At 47.2% G+C, this 15460-nt stretch overlaps 1 long non-coding RNA gene across 1 annotated transcript; it reads left to right on the top strand.

Annotated features, from left to right (window-relative positions):
• Positions 1-4021: 4021 nt before the first annotated feature.
• LOC147582434 (uncharacterized) lies at positions 4022-14943 on the top strand. Its single transcript, XR_015249105.1, has 2 exons — positions 4022-11537; positions 14666-14943. It is a non-coding gene; the product is annotated as an uncharacterized LOC147582434 (long non-coding RNA).
• The last annotated feature ends 517 nt before the right edge of the window (positions 14944-15460 follow it).

The raw sequence follows: 15460 nt of genomic DNA, 5'->3' as shown, positions 1-15460 counted from the left end.
AAGTGTTGGCGTCCCCAAGGCACCCTTGGTTCATTTCTGTCTTTACCCACTGTGCTGAGTGATCTTGTATTCCTTTTTTTTTTTTTGCTGCCATATCAAGTTACCACAAATTTGGCTTAAAGTAGCACAAGTTTATCTTCTAGTTCTGTAGGTCAGAACTCTGACGTGGATTCTCTGGAGGACAATCTGTTTCCTTACCTTTTCTGTCTTCTAGAGGCTTCCCACATTCCCTGGCTTGTGTCCCCTTCTTCCATCTTCAAGGCCAGCAACTACGTCTCTGACCCTTCTCCCGTGGTCACATCTCTCTCTGACCACAGTCAGGAAAGGTTCTCTGCTTTAAGGCAGAGTACTCTCCCCATCTCAAGATCTTTAGCCTTAACTACATCTGCCAGGTCCCTTTTGCTATTAAGGCAACATATTTACAGGTGCCGGGGATTAGGGTGTGGATATCTTTGGAGGGCTGTTAACTCACCCTTGCAGAGATCTCAAACACCATCATAGCTCCTACTGTTATCATGGGGTGAGTACTTCTAAAGAACTTGGAAATGTGGAAAAATGTGAATCATTTGCAATAGCAGAGGGAATAGTGCAAAGAACTGTATCCCCATTACGCAGACCCAGTCAGCCTCAGATCACCAGAAACAAGCCTGTAGTTTGACAAAACCAGATTTTTTAATTCATTGTGATGAAAGGGACCTCACCAGAGTAACTATGGGTGTCTTACCAAACGGGAAAAGAGAGAATTAAAGGATCTGGGGGAAGGATAGAGTTTAAGTAAAAATGTAAATGAAGCAGTGCTTTGATAGGCTCAGAGAAAAGCAGATCTCCGTATACGGGAGTCAACGCCTGGTCTGAACTGCACTGCAGGCCCAGGTTCATTTCCTTCAAAAGTACAAAGTGAATGTTGTGTTCAGAAGCCCCTTATCTGAAGCTCCGAACCTGAATTACAAATCAAGACCGTTTCTCTGTGTCAAAGTGACTTAGATCCTCCCAGCAACAGGAGGGTGTTTCATTTTTACTGATAAAATTTCAAACGGCAAACTTTCTGACGGTCCATCATTTCAGAGAACAAGGTGAGCTCAGTGACTCAGAAAGCAGTAGCCACGCAAAGAAGGGGGTGGTTGTGACACTAGCAGCAGCGTGCCCTTGGGAGGAGTAGTGTTTCATGGCACCTTTGTAGCTGGCCTTACCTGTGCCGTCTTCCCCGCCTGAGATGGTAGCACGCCTTTTGTTTTCTTAGTCTGAGCTAATTTTTACTTTCTCACCCACTTCAGTTATTTATTCAGGGTCAGTTTTGTGTCACCTGTAGCCAACCCACCACTCAGATTGTTTTGAAGCAAACCCCAGACTGGAGGGTGACGTTTGAAGCTAGATCCGTGTGGACTTCTGGGTGTCATTACCTGGATCTCCCTTCTGCTCAGTGTGTGCAAAACAGAGTTCTCACCCCACCCTGCCCCTTCCCCCTCCCCGGGGACAACAAAGCCTGTTTCTTCACAAGGTTGACCACATTAGAAGCCTTGGAGTCATCCTTGCCCTCCAGCTCTCTTCCAACCCCTTTCTCACCAAATTCTGAAATCTCTCAAGTCTTCCTGCACCTCATTGTCTGCTCTCTAGTTGAAGGTGTAGTGGGCATTGCAGTTGACTCCCCCAAATGCATTCACCCCGCCTCCTTTTTCCTAGCGGTCACATGGCTCCCTTCCTCGCATGGCCATGTCAGGAGTGGCTACGATGCTCACTCCTTACCCTGCCCGCCCATTGCTACTACCAGCGACCATCTGTTCCCCAGGCCACCTCACCTTATTCCCGGCCCTTATCTGCAGTTTCACTTCCCGCAGCTCGGTTACCAGCAGTCAGCCATTGTTCTGGAAGCAGATGACCCTCCTTCTGACGTCTTGAGGGAAAGTCCGTAGTAGCCTATTGCTGTGTCATAATGCCTGTCATTCACCTCACTTCGTCTCATCACGTGGGCATTCTGTCATCTCACAGCATCACAAGAAGAAGCGTAGAGTACGGCACAATAAGATATTTTGAGAGAGAAGGGGCATTCACAAAACTCCTGTTACAGTATGTTGTTATAATTGTTCTAATTTGTTAATTATTATTGTCGATGTCTTACTGTGCTACTTTATAAATCGAGCTTTATCACAGGTATGTATGTGTAGGAATAAATAGAGTATGTTTAGGGTTTAGTACTATCTGTGGTTTCAGGCTTCCGCTGGGCATCTTGGAACGTGTCCCTCTCAGATAAGGGGGAGACTACCGTACAGAAAAGCTGTAGCTGCTGTGTAAAAGCATAGCTTCAAGTCAGGTCTTCTGCCAGCCCCTGCCACCAGACAGCCGCCCCCCAGCCCTTCCTGTGTGGAAGTATTAGAGCTGCCATGTTTTTGTAACTTTACCTCCCACCACTCATACCGTAAACCCCACAGGACTACCCGTGGGTCCAGACGACATCTTGTGTTTCCCACATAACGCAATGCTTCTCTCTCATCTTCTGCTCTTTTTTACTGAAAGGGATACTGATTCTGCCAGTCCCAAGTCTACTCCTGTCTCTGTGAGGCTCTTCCCTCGCACCACCCAGAAGGAACCGGTATTTGTGCTCTTGGACACACTGCTGATTCATCTATGTCCAACCGTGTGCCAGACCTGAATGAAAGTTGTCTGGAGACCAATGGGCTTTGCCATTTTTGACACAGACCATGTCTTGGTCACTTAGCACAGTGCCTGGCATTTCTCTATTTACTGCTATTTGGTGATACAGACTTGCCTGATACAGACTCACTAAATAAGTGAATGATGTAAGTGGAGACATGTTGTGCCCTTTCTGGGGCCATTGGATTTGTGAGCTCCATAGTATGGTCACCAAATTATGAAGTGCCTTCTGTGTGCTAAGCACTACAAGGATATGCAAAAAAATTCTGAGCCCAGATCCCATGCTCAAGTTGTCAAGGGAGCTGATGATTGCTGAATGCCTACTGTGTGCCAGATGCCCTAGTGAACCCTTCTTAAATGTTGTATCATCCTCTCATTAATCTTATGAGGGAGGCTTAAGATCCCAGTTTTTACCAGTAAGGAAACTGAAACTCAGGGAAGTTCAGGAACTCACCCAGAGTCCCGCTGTAAGTGGTGAAGCCAGGACTCAAACCCAGGTCCTTCCTGACTCTGGAGTCTGTTCTGTTTTCACGACAGACTGCTGGTTAAGGGAGACAAGATGAGACTTGCATGCATTTCCTTGGCTGCCTTTTCAGATGTACCAGTCCACTTTTGTTGCCCAGGCAGGAAGAACTGCTAGCTTGCTAACACTGCTGGGTGGAGGCCCCCGGGTGCATCCTAAATATGCCTTTGGCCCAGTGGGTCCTGAGCAGGCAGACGTGCTTCCAGTGGCCCAGATCTCCTCTTCCTGACAACTGCACCTTCAAGGTGGTGAGCCCCTTCAGGCACCAGGCACTGAGATGCATTTGGAAATTTGGTGAAGGTTCTGGAATGCCTTTACAAATGCCTTTCTACCCTACATCCTCTTCCAACCTGGATGTTCCATCAGACGATTCTCCTGAAACAGCTTTAATCATATTTAATATTCTCCTGTAAAAAGATTGGCATCTAAATGCAAAGTGTATCCTGGATTGGATCCTGGGATAGAAGAAGGACATTAGCGGAAAAAGCCGTGGAATCCAAATCAAGCCTGGAGTTTAGTAAATAATAATATACCAGTATCAGCTTCTTAGTTTTGACAAATGTAGCATACAATGCAAGATGTTATTAGCATCAAGGGCGATAGGAAACTTTCTGTACTATCTTTGCAACTTTCCTGTAAATCTAAAATTATTCCTGGGCCCCTGGCTGGCTCAATCAGTAGAGCCTGTGGCTCTCGATCTTGGGGTGGTGAGTTCCAGCCCCACACTGGGCATGAAGCTTACTTAAAAAAAAAAAAAAAAAAAAAAAAAAATATATATATATATATATATATATATATATATATATATATATATATAATTACTCTAAAGTTGGGGCACATGACTGGCTCAGTCAGTACAGCATGACTCTTGATCTCTGGGTTATGAGTTCAAGCGCCACATTGGGCGTTTAGCTTACTTAATAATTATTCCAAGGGGCGCCTGTGGCTCAGTCGGTTAAGCGTCCGACTTTGGTCACTTTTGAGGTCATGATCTCATGGTTTGTGGGTTCAAGCCCTGCATCAGGCTCTGCACTGGATCCTCTTAGATCCAGTGGAGGCTCTGCACTGGATCCTTGTGGAGCCTGCTTGGATTCTCCGTCTCCCTCTCTCTCTGCCCTTCCCCTGCTCGCACTCTCCCTCTCTCTCTCAAAAGTAAATAAACTTTTAAAAATAAATAAATAATAAATAATTGTTCCAAAATAAAAGTTCATTTAAAAAATGTTGGTGCCTCTTACAAGGTGATGACCAGGCTACTTGACTGGGTTTTGGGGGTTCTCCAACCTTATCTTCCCCTTCTTTCACCCTGTGAAAGAATCCTCTGTTTGGCTGAATGGTTTTACTCACTGTCCTCCAGACAAAGTCTGTGCTCCCCTCTCCCCTGCGTTTGCCCTAGCCATGTACCCTGCTGGACTGATCACCTGCCAAGGAATTGTCACGGTCCTTAACTGCAAACAGAAGCAAGCTAGTGTGAACCTACTGAGGCTCAAGCTTCAGGCCTGTCATTTGCAAGGTCCCAGAGTGTGCACCATGGCTGTTAGGAGAAAGTGATCCCCCTGTAACCGCCTCTGCCACACAAAGATCCTCACAGCCCTGAGACTCTGGGAGGCATATGTTAGTTGTAGTCTCGGCCACGTGTCCTTGACATGCCAGGTAGCTGCAAGGGAGTCAGATAGTATCTGACTTTTCATCTTCACTGTGTGAGGCCATCTCTACCTCCAACCACAGTGGGAAAGTCCCCAAACACAGGAAGGGGATTCATTCACTGGTTCTCCACAAAGTGGCAGATGTTCACTACAGGTGGTTTTTTAGAGCCAAAGCTTCCATGAGGCACAGCAGGCTCAGGTGACACTTGGGAAATCAGCTTGGTTTGGCCTGGAGGCTGCCTGGTACAGACTGTGCTCCTGCATCTGACTCACTAGACCAGGGTCGAGGGGACTTCATCTCCCGAGGGCACTTGACCTAAAACCTTTACAATAAAAAGGGCCCATGTACATGTCTTTAGCAATGGAAAAGGGTCGTACCGGGGAGGTGACAGCCACCTGAAGCTGGGGGTGTTCCCCAAGGCAAGAGAGCACTGTCATGGGAGAAGATCTGTGTGCTCTGTACCCACGGTGGCACCATCACTCCTCCGGCCACTGCAGCTAGAAAACTGGGAGCGTCTGACTCCTCCCTCTCACTCATCCCCAACATCCAGGCAATCATCTGGGGCTAGCTACTGCCCCCTAATATTTCTCAGGTCTGTCTCATCAGCAAGCACCTTCTTCAGGAAGCCCTTGCTGACCTCCTACCTGGCTGGGAGGGGGAAGGTCAGGGGTCCGGCCTTGGTGCTCCTGTTGAGCACAAAGCTCATTAACTTTGCGTGTATCTTATGGTTGCCCTTGCCACATAGCATTAAAATGGTCTATTTCCTCATCTCTTTGTTCAAGCACAGAATGCGCCTATCCCTCTTTGTACCTCCAGTGCCTGGCACACAGGACTGCACAGCTCGATAAACATTAGACAGATGGAAAGAAGGAAGAAGGGGAGAAGACAAGAAGTAGGCTGAGCTTGAGAAGGGCCCCTTGGACTAAGCAATGAAATGTCCCCCACACTCTTACCCCTTAATGCTGCCTGCAGCCTGCTTGCCCCAGCCAGACTCAGAGCTGCCTCTCTGGTGTGAAGGGTACAAGTAGAAGACAGGCAGTGAGCCCTCTGAGCTTGCTCTCAGACTCCCCTGTGCCAGGTGATCCTGGGGACCATGCAAGGCCTCATTAGGAGGGACCTGTGGAAGACAAAAGAGGCCTCAGGCCCTGGGTGGGTTAATCAGCAGCATTAGCCCCATACTGCCCTCCTCAGACTTCTACATGAGAAAGGTATAAACCTAAGTCACTGCTGTTTGGGGTTTTATCATTGTATACAGCTGAACTAATAATCCCGTGGCTCTAAGCTTGCTGGAACATTCTCTCTTGCCTCCTTCGGGGCCCTGCTTGCAAGGCAGGTGTGTGTCAGGAGGCTTGCAATTGGAAGCCCCGGAGAATGTTACCTGGCACTGGTGGCCCCCTGCAGCGGATAGATGGTTCCTGGGTCCCCAGTGCCAGCACATGCAAGGAATGAGGAAATGGGGTGGGCAAGTCGTCCGGCCTGTCTACTCCTTGGGTTCCTTGCTCTGAAAACAAGAAAGGTGATCTTCAAGGTTCGTATAGCCTCAAGTTCAAAATATTTGTCTTATGAATGAAAAAGTAGCACGGAAGAGATGGGGGGTTTAGGTGTAGGCATTATACCTGGGCTCCAATCCTGGCTCGGCCACTAACCAGCCGTGCATCTTGGACAAGTTCCTGCACCTCTCTGAGCCTCTGTTTTCCTGAAGTCTGAAAGTGAAACTATCTTTGCGCCTGCTTTGCAGGGGTGTTTCAGGATAAGAAATACTGTAGACAAACGTCTGGGCACAGAGCGGCCACTCGGTAAGTGGGGCTGCTAGGTCTTTGTGGGTGGAAAGTCCTTCAGAGAGTCTAGCTGAGCTGAGCCCTGGGTGGTGAGGTGAGGAACATGATGGCAGGCAGGTAAGCAGCATGGGCAAAGGAAGGGATAGGCATAATGTGATGGTGAAGAGTGGGTACAGCGTGGTCCCAAACGGGGAGAGACGACGCTTCCTTTCAAGTGTGACGCAAGACAGTCTACAACAGGTGCCACTTCCAGCAAAGGGAACTGCATGGGTCACATGGCCTATGAGCTGGGCACTACACGAAAGCAGGATTTGTAGAGCAGAAGCTGGAAGACAGTGGAGTTAACACCATGGACCAAGGCGGAGAGCTGAGAGCGTGTCCTGTGTGTCCTGGGGGCGGGGAGGGCAACAGTGGATGAGGAATGCTCAAATGCTTTAAACGGAGCACTTGGGCCCCTCTTCTCTGCAGGACAATGACAAGACAGGCCAGCGAGGCTCCACTGCTCACGCTGTCTCCTACCTGCTTCCTCTCAGCACCTCTGCGTAGGCTGTGTCTGTGGGGCCGGAGCCAGAAGGCCTGGGTCTGGAAGGAGCCTCTGCGGTCCCCTGGGAGACCTGCAAAGGGGCTGGTACAGCACTTGTGTTCAGAAGGTGAAAGACTTGGAGAGCAGGCAAGCAGGCATTCACTGCAGCTTCCTTCCCGCCTGGCGGCTGGCTGCGTGCCCTGAACTTGACCTCAGATGACCTGTGTGTTCCCTTCCTGGAAACGGTTCCATTGCCAGAAGCAGTTGAGCTTTGGCTTTGGCTTTCTTTCTCCTTCAGAGCAGGGACTCTGGCTTAGCTGAGATTGGCTCGGCTACTGTAAAAGTCTCCCCATTAGCTGAGCAGGACCTTGCTTTCTTGTCCATCACCTACCACGGGGGTGGCTGCTACTCTCCACCTGTCCTCTTACCCCTTGTCAGCCTTCAGGGTTCTCAGTTTAGCTTTGGCGACTTTTAAGAGTGGAGATAACTGCATAGATAAGGTGACTTTAAGAGTGCAAGATCACTGCAAAGATAAGGACATAAAGACCAAGTGGGGGAGTGTGAAATGTTCTCCCCAGGCTGCTCAGCTAGTTAGCTGCGGAGCTGGGACAGCCCAGGAGTTCAAACTCTCAGACGATGCTCTCTTTCTGGGCTATGAGTTGCCTAACTCCACACTCCTCAAATTCATTAAGGCCGGAGGTGTGGACCTTCGCTAATGTGCAAGTCTGGATTAATGTCAGTGTCTTGAAATCCTCGTGTGGCAACGTGAATTTTGTTTCAGGCATTGTCCTTGGTAACTAACAAATACCATGCTTGGTTGTTTTGTGGATTGGGCTGGCATGAAAAATAATTCCAAAAATGCTTGAATTTGCCCAGTGTCGCTGATTAGTGTTGCTTTAGGAAAGGAAATCCAGTATTAGCCCCAGTAAGGGTAAGAAACTGCAACACTTTCTCTCTAGTCAAATGCATAAGGTATATACATAGCATACTTACCAAAGAAAGGGACTAATTTCCAATCAGCATACAAGCTAGAATGTTATTAATCCCATATAGGTTGCTTTGGTTCAAAGCCTTCACACTTACCTTTGGAGCCAGTTTATGGGTCCCCGTAGAGAGCCAGGCTCTGTTTACCGTTCAACAGCAATATGTTGAACATCTGGGTCCCAGGCACTGGGCAGGGTGCTGGGAATACACTGGGTAGCAAATAGGCACACGTGTACTTTAAGAGTGACCTCTTCACTTAAAGAAATGTCTTCTCTAGGTTTGAATGCCATCTTAATCATCAGGTTTGGTTCTGAAAGATATTTTTGACTGCTTTCTAAAATTAAGCTCCTCTCCAAAGGATAGAGAATGAATTCACTGATTGAAACTACCCAGAAAAAAAATGTAGCTTAGACAAAGGCAATCTCAAAAGAGGAATTCCCAAGACATTTTAAGCAATGGCCACGCAACCTCCCAAGGAGACGGTTAAATAAGAAACATGTATTGGGAAGCGGCATTTATTTAAAATGCAAAGGCACATTTTCATGAGAACAAGGTTTTGGCTTCTGGAAGCCAGCCACCTCTCAAAGCAAGATGACCAAACGGTCTGAACCAACTCAGATCTATTGGTTGCTGTCTACTGGCCATGAGCCCTTAGGCTAGGACTGTCCCGGGCATCCACATCTGACAGCACCTGCCTGCGGAATCTCCAAATCAAGGCAAATTACAAGACTGACAGAGCTTAGAAACAAACCCGCTCACTTACACGGGTTCCCCTGTTGCTGAGGGTATTTCATTGATCAAAGATAAGTGTTATCATTTGAGTTTCCAGGTTCTCACAAAGAGCTCATTCTATATGTTTTCTATTTTATACAGACCTTTCTCATTTACCCTCTCCCTCGAGGCCACACCCCGACTCTTGTGGTAGGCATTAAAAATTCCCATTGTACGGACAGACAAACTAAGGTTGGGTTAAATGGCTTGCCAAAAGCATACAGCTACAGCGGGCCACTGATGGGGCTTGAGACCAGGTCTTGCAGTTCCTCCTCCATCAGACACAGAGGCCTAAACTCCTGCAGAAACGTGTGATGGCTTGTGCAAGCAGTGGGTCCCAGCCTGGCCAAACATTAGACCTCACCCGGGTGTGGCTAGATGTTGCCAAGGACATGAGGCTTGGAGTCCCCACCCAGGTCCATTCAAGGGGAATCTCTGGGTGTGGGGCCTGGGCACCAGTATTCCTAGAGTTCTCCAGGTGGCTGCAATGGGCAAAACTGAAATCATTCTGTTAGTAATCCGGATCTGCTTCCTTCTTTCTCAAGGACCTGCCTTCCAGTTGTCTTTTTTTCAATAATAATGTTCTATTTCTCAAGTATAGGAATAATACTTATTTGTAGAAATTTTAGAAGGTAGGACGAAGAAAAAAATCGCCAAGAGATCCATTGTTAATATTTTGATGTATTCTCCTCTAATCTTTGTACATATCTACTTACAAATTTTGGTAATATATACTAATATTTTCTTTTGATTTCATATGGTAAATAGTTTCCCATGTTGCCAAATAGGTTTCAAAAATACTATTTTAATGTGAAAGCAGACAAGATTTTTAAATATACTGTCCCCAACATTAATAGTGATTAACATTGGACTAAATAAATAAACACTTAAGAAAATAAAGTAAAATTAGTAAAATCATTATAATGGCTGCATAATAATTTAATGGGCTCACCTCCTATAAATCAATCAATCTTTAATATAGGACACTTAGATTGTTTCTAGTTTTCTGTTGTTATAAGTAAGTCTTCTGTGAAGATCCGTGTACCTACATTTCTGTGCACCACTTTCTTAGAAGTGAAATTAATGAGCTGGAGGGTATAAACCTTATGAAATTTGTTGATAAACATTGCTGAATTGCTTCCCAAAAGGGTACATGAATTGCTGGTCCCCTCGGTGTAAAGAGAATTGGGAAAGAGAATTGTTACGGTCTTTGCAAAATTAAGTATTTTCATTCTGTGATCCGTCAGTTTGCTATGATTATTAATGAGGCTGGACTTTTTATATCTTTATTGGTCATTTGTATTTCTTCTTTTGTGAATGTTCGTGTCCTTTGCCTTCCCCTGCCTTTTGGGTGTTTATCTTTTTTCTTACATATGAAGCATACTAAGTATATAACACTTTTCCATTCATTTGTTTTGTAAATGTTTTCCCTAAATTTATCATTTAATTTGGGTTGTTGACATACACAAGAGCTTATTGATTTTATGCTCAGAAATACCTTTAGACTGTTTGATCAGGTAAATAGTTACCAACAGTTTCTTCTACAAGTCTCAGTGAATAAAAGCCTGCTTACATAGGAGCAGTTTTTCTGGTTAAGCACGATTTTATTGGTCTGGACTAAGAAAACCAGTCCATCTCCTACAGGAACCTGACTTGAAATTATCAAAACTATAACACTTTCTGGTTTACATTCTTTGAACTACCCCACTGGATACATGATAATGTAAAAAACATGTTGGTTGTTCCCATCTTTGTAGGGCAAAACATTTAAATTTTTTTAATGTTTATTTATTTGAGAGAGAGAGAGCCAGAGACAGAGCACAAGCAGGGGAGGGGTAGAGAGAAAGGGAGACACAGAATCTGAAGCAGGCTCCAGGCTCTGAGCTGTTGGCACAGAGCCGGACGTGGGGGTCGAACCCGCAAACTACGAGATCATGACCTGTAGTTGGAGGTTTAACCTACTGAGTCACCCAGGTGCCTCAGTAGGTCAAAATATTTAAAAGCAAACAGTATGCATAGCCTCTCGCAAAAGACTGCCCCACCCACAAATTAACAAAGTCCGCTTTCTCTCTGATTTCAGAAATAGGGTAGGTTTTAGGAGGGTACCCCTGGGCCCTAGGTGGAGACTTTCTTTCAACCCAAGCCTCTCCTAGTCTCACGCCTTGGGGACAGACAGACTCTAAACCTGAGCAGGGTTGCTCTGCAATGTAGTATCTGGTAGGTACTTATACTAAAAAATTTTATGTTGCTTCTCTGACCTTCAAATTTAACTTGGATGCCCTGTATTTTTGTTTGCTAAATCTGACATCCCTGATCCTGAGGTTTCCTTTCAGTGGTGATGTTGGGGTCTGCGTCCCAGACGTGCCCACAGGAAGCGGTACACAGACGTCGCACAACTGGTAGATCACATAAAGGTGTTTACCTGCCTCCCTCCAAAGAGGCTCTCATGGCCAAGGGGCAGCCTCTTCCCTGGGCCCCAGGGATACTTTCTAAGAAACCCACTGCATTGACTTTTCTATACCAATCAGCATGTACTTAGAAACCTAAGCTCTTCACCCAGGCCTTGTGGGCTGCTCCCAGGCTTGCTGCACGTCATGGTTCCTCTTCCTCCTTTTTCTAGCAGCTGTGAGGTTCTTCTTGGGCTGGTGGATCCAGGCAGGCCCAGGTAAGTGCCCATCATTGCCTCACTCAGGTGTCCTTAGCCCACTACACGTTTTTGTTTGAGTGGCCAATCTGTTCCCTGTGGCCTCTTTCTGCCTTGACACCTATTTTCTGTCTTACGGACTCTTGCTTCACTATAAATAATTAGATTGCTTTCCAAAAGTTGGATGCTCAAATTCATGTTTTATTGTGGTTTGAAGTGGCCAAATGACAGGTGGATGTGAGTCATGGCCTAGTCATGCCTCCATTAGGACAACCCTAAAGAATGGCAAGAAGAGGGAGGCATCAGCTCATACCCCCTCCCTGGCTTAGCAGATAAATAGTACAGTGTTGGCAATCCAGAATACTTCCGCAGGAACAGTGCCAGAGTGACCTCGAGTGACTCAGTCCGTTAGTGCAGGTGTTCCCAAGATCGCCTCTCCCGCTCCATGGGGCACGGCTGCGTCCTTTTTACCTCTGGCCCATTTATCTCCAAAGGCTTCTAACGCAGAGCTTCTCAATTTTGAGGGTGCCTAGGAATCACCTGGAAGTCTTGTTAGAATGCAGACACTGAATGAGCAGCTCTGGGGCCTACTGAGAGTCTGCCCTCTTGACAAACTCATCGCACCACTGCTGTAGGTCCATGGATCACACTTTGAGTGGCAAGCGTCTGAAGCTTTTCCTGATTGGCTGCAGGATGGCCCAGGCGCCTGGTCTTTTCAATTCCAGGGCTTTGGCGAAACCTCCAGGCCCAGGAGGTCGGAATCCAAGGCAATGTGATCCACGTCTGTGAGAAAGGCAACCGCAGGGAGAGGGCAAGGAGGTAAGCGGGAGTGAGAGCCGGGGAGCCGCGGGAAGCCTGAGAGAGGGGACAAGTTCTGGACAGTTTAGAGTGGAGGTGGCAGGCCCTAGGGCTGCTTGAATATGTAGGGAAGGAGGTGTTTGGAGAGCTGTCGTCTCCAGCTGGGGAGGCTGAGGAAGGTCTCCTGCTCCGTGCCAAGCCGGGTGCCTGGGCACCTACACATCATTGCCTCCATTCTCTTAGGTAATACATAATATCCTTACTGATTATTGTATAAATTTTAACTTTGGTTGCCATGGCTATTTATAGTTAAAATATTGTAAGACCCTTTCCCTGTGAAGGGGGCAGAGGAATCAGGGGATGGGATGGCTTAGAAGGAGGAGACCATCTGAGCGTCTGCTACATACAAGGTCCGAGATAGGACATTGCCACAGTGTGGCTCATTTGATGCTCTGCAAAGGAACCTGCAAAGGAGCTAGCGTAAGTCCCATTTTTACAGATGAGAAGGAGGCTGGGTGAGGGAAATCACCTTGCCCACAGTCACAAACCAGAACCTAGAGGAGTGGAAATGGAGCCCAGGCACCCGGAGGGAGCATCTCAGTGTTTGGGGAAAGGGAAGGTGTTGTGTGTGTGTGTGGGGGAGGGTGCACAATGGCCAAGTGGAATGATGGGGGCTCTGAGGATTGGTCCCCTTGCACTGCACAGTTCCCGCAAATGGGGCTTGACCCTCGCCCACAAAGGATATGGGGAAGGGGCAGCCTCGAGAATGAAAGGGGTGATCTCCAGTTCAGGTCTCAGATAGGACAGCGAGCAGGCTCCTGTCCAGCAGAGATGGAATGGGAACAACATATGGAAACAAGATAATGGGACAAACAGGGTGATGATGAAGAAGCCTTTTAGGGATGCTCAGCTCTTTTTAGGAAGCCTTTGCATCACTCTGGCTGGATTCTTAAGATTTGTAGCTCAGGAATTTCATGATTTTTATACTGCACATATTTTCTGTGGTCTCATCTCCCCAACTCTACATGGTTTTGTTTGTTTGTTTTTGTTTTTTAGTAAGTCCTTTTATTTTTTAATTTTTTTTTTCAACGTTTATTTATTTTTGGGACAGAGAGAGACAGAGCATGAACGGGGGAGGGGCAGAGAGAGAGGGAGACACAGAATTGGAAGCAGGCTCCAGGCTCTGAGCCATCAGCCCAAAGCCTGACACGGGGCTCGAACTCACGGACCGCGAGATCGTGACCTGGCTGAAGTCGGACGCTTAACCGACTGCACCACCCAGGCGCCCCTAGTAAGTCCTTTTAAAAAGGCTGACCTTGTTGGAGGATTTGATGTTTAAGTTTAACCAGGAGGTAGATAATAAGATCTTGGTCCAGCCAATTTCCCCCACCCCTGAACCTCAAGTCCCCATATATGCTGCTTCTTGGGTCTCTGGGCATGTCCCACATGTGCCTCAAATGGACATGTCCTTGCTGACTTCACTCAGCCACCTGCTCTTCCTCTGGGCCCCTCGGTGCTACCATCCACCCTGTTGCTCTTCCAGAAACCTCCTCTGTGTGCCCTCATATAATTGATCCCCATCCTGTTGACGTGAGTCACTAAATCTGTCTCCAATACATCTCTGCATCCCCAGCCCACAACCCTAATGGAGACCACCATGATTTTTTTTCTCACCTGGGTTTCTGCAACAGCCTTCCAGCTGGTTTCTCTGCCTCCATGCTGAGACTCTAATACATCCCCCATACCGCAGCCAGCACTGAGCAAGATGTGGTCCCTGTCCACAGCACAGTAGATGGGACAAATCTACTAAAGCTACTAATGATGTGATTGGCAGGTTCAGTCTCGAGAGACCATCAAAGGCTTCCTGGGGTGTCACCTGAGTTTAGCCAGGAAGGATGAGTGGGAGTGAAATGGCAAGAAGGCAGGAAATGCTTCTGCCGAAGCTGTGCTGTTACAGAACTTTCCTTTAGCTGTCAGGCCCCTGGTGACACATATACCCCAAGTCCTTTCCTCTGCTGGATTCTGTCTCAATTTACAAATTAATGTCTACTGAGTTTGCCCCACTGCCACTCATCACTTCCACCAGGCTTCCCTTGGGTCAGATTTCTTCCACCCTGGTCTAAATTTCTGAATCTAGTTCTCTAGTGGGAGGAATGACAACCAATCGAATGGGAATTTCAAGTATATGTCCCCAGGAGGCAGAAGCCTCCATGCCTGCCCTCATGAAATGGGCAGAACTGATCGCATTGACACCTACCTTAGAGACCCCACATCCCCGTCACATGCACACACTATTCCCTGTGTGCTAGTTATGAGTGCTGCTAACCAAATACTTTTGCTTCTGCTTCCAGGCACATGGCAGCATTGTACCTACTGCACTTCCCCAACCCCTCATGACTTGCTTTGGCCCGTGAAATGAGAGCAGAAGTGACTTGTATTACTTCCGGATGAACACTTGGAGAATTAGTGCTTGATTTGCCCCGTCCTCGCTTCCTGCCTTCAGGGTCGAGGAGGCAGCATGTCCAGTTCCAGCTGCCTGCGTCCCTGGGTGGCTGTGGGAAACAGAGCTCCTCTTGACCCACAATGGACACATTTCATGATCGAGGAATAAACTTTTATGTCAAACCACTGTGACCTGGGGATTATTTGTTATTACATCAAAGCCAAACTGACCCTGACTGATACATCCCATCAAATCAAGGTCTGGGTCGGGGAGCACTGAGGTCATTATCCCTGTTGGGTATTCAACAACCTGAGTCTCAGAGCCAAAGTTCCCACCCTTCTGCCCAGCCCCCTTAAGTTGGAAGATTTCCAGGTTATTTCATCTCTTTCCCATCATGATGAGGATCCATGCATTCTCCTTGTGAGTTATTTAGTCTATTTGATTCCACCTAAATTCAAAATGAAGTCACAGAAATAAAACGTGAAAGCATTTGCTGAGCTACTCAAAAACCTAGTCTAGATATCCTACACATGTCACACTGACCCATGCATGTCCAAAGCAATCCAGTAATGCATCTCCCTTTCCCCAAGAGCAAAATGCCAGCGTCTGCCCCATATCAGCCCTGGCACCGGTAGGCTAATTTCAGAGGCCCTCGATTGTGGGCCCAGTTCTGCCACTTAGTAGTGAATGACCTTGGACAAAT

The sequence above is a fragment of the Puma concolor genome, chromosome A3 (genome assembly GCF_028749965.1).
Source record: "Puma concolor isolate L17-30 chromosome A3, mPumCon1.1.hap2, whole genome shotgun sequence".
NCBI classification, from domain to species: Eukaryota; Metazoa; Chordata; class Mammalia; order Carnivora; family Felidae; genus Puma; species Puma concolor.
This window is presented reverse-complemented; position numbering and strand designations above follow the sequence as displayed.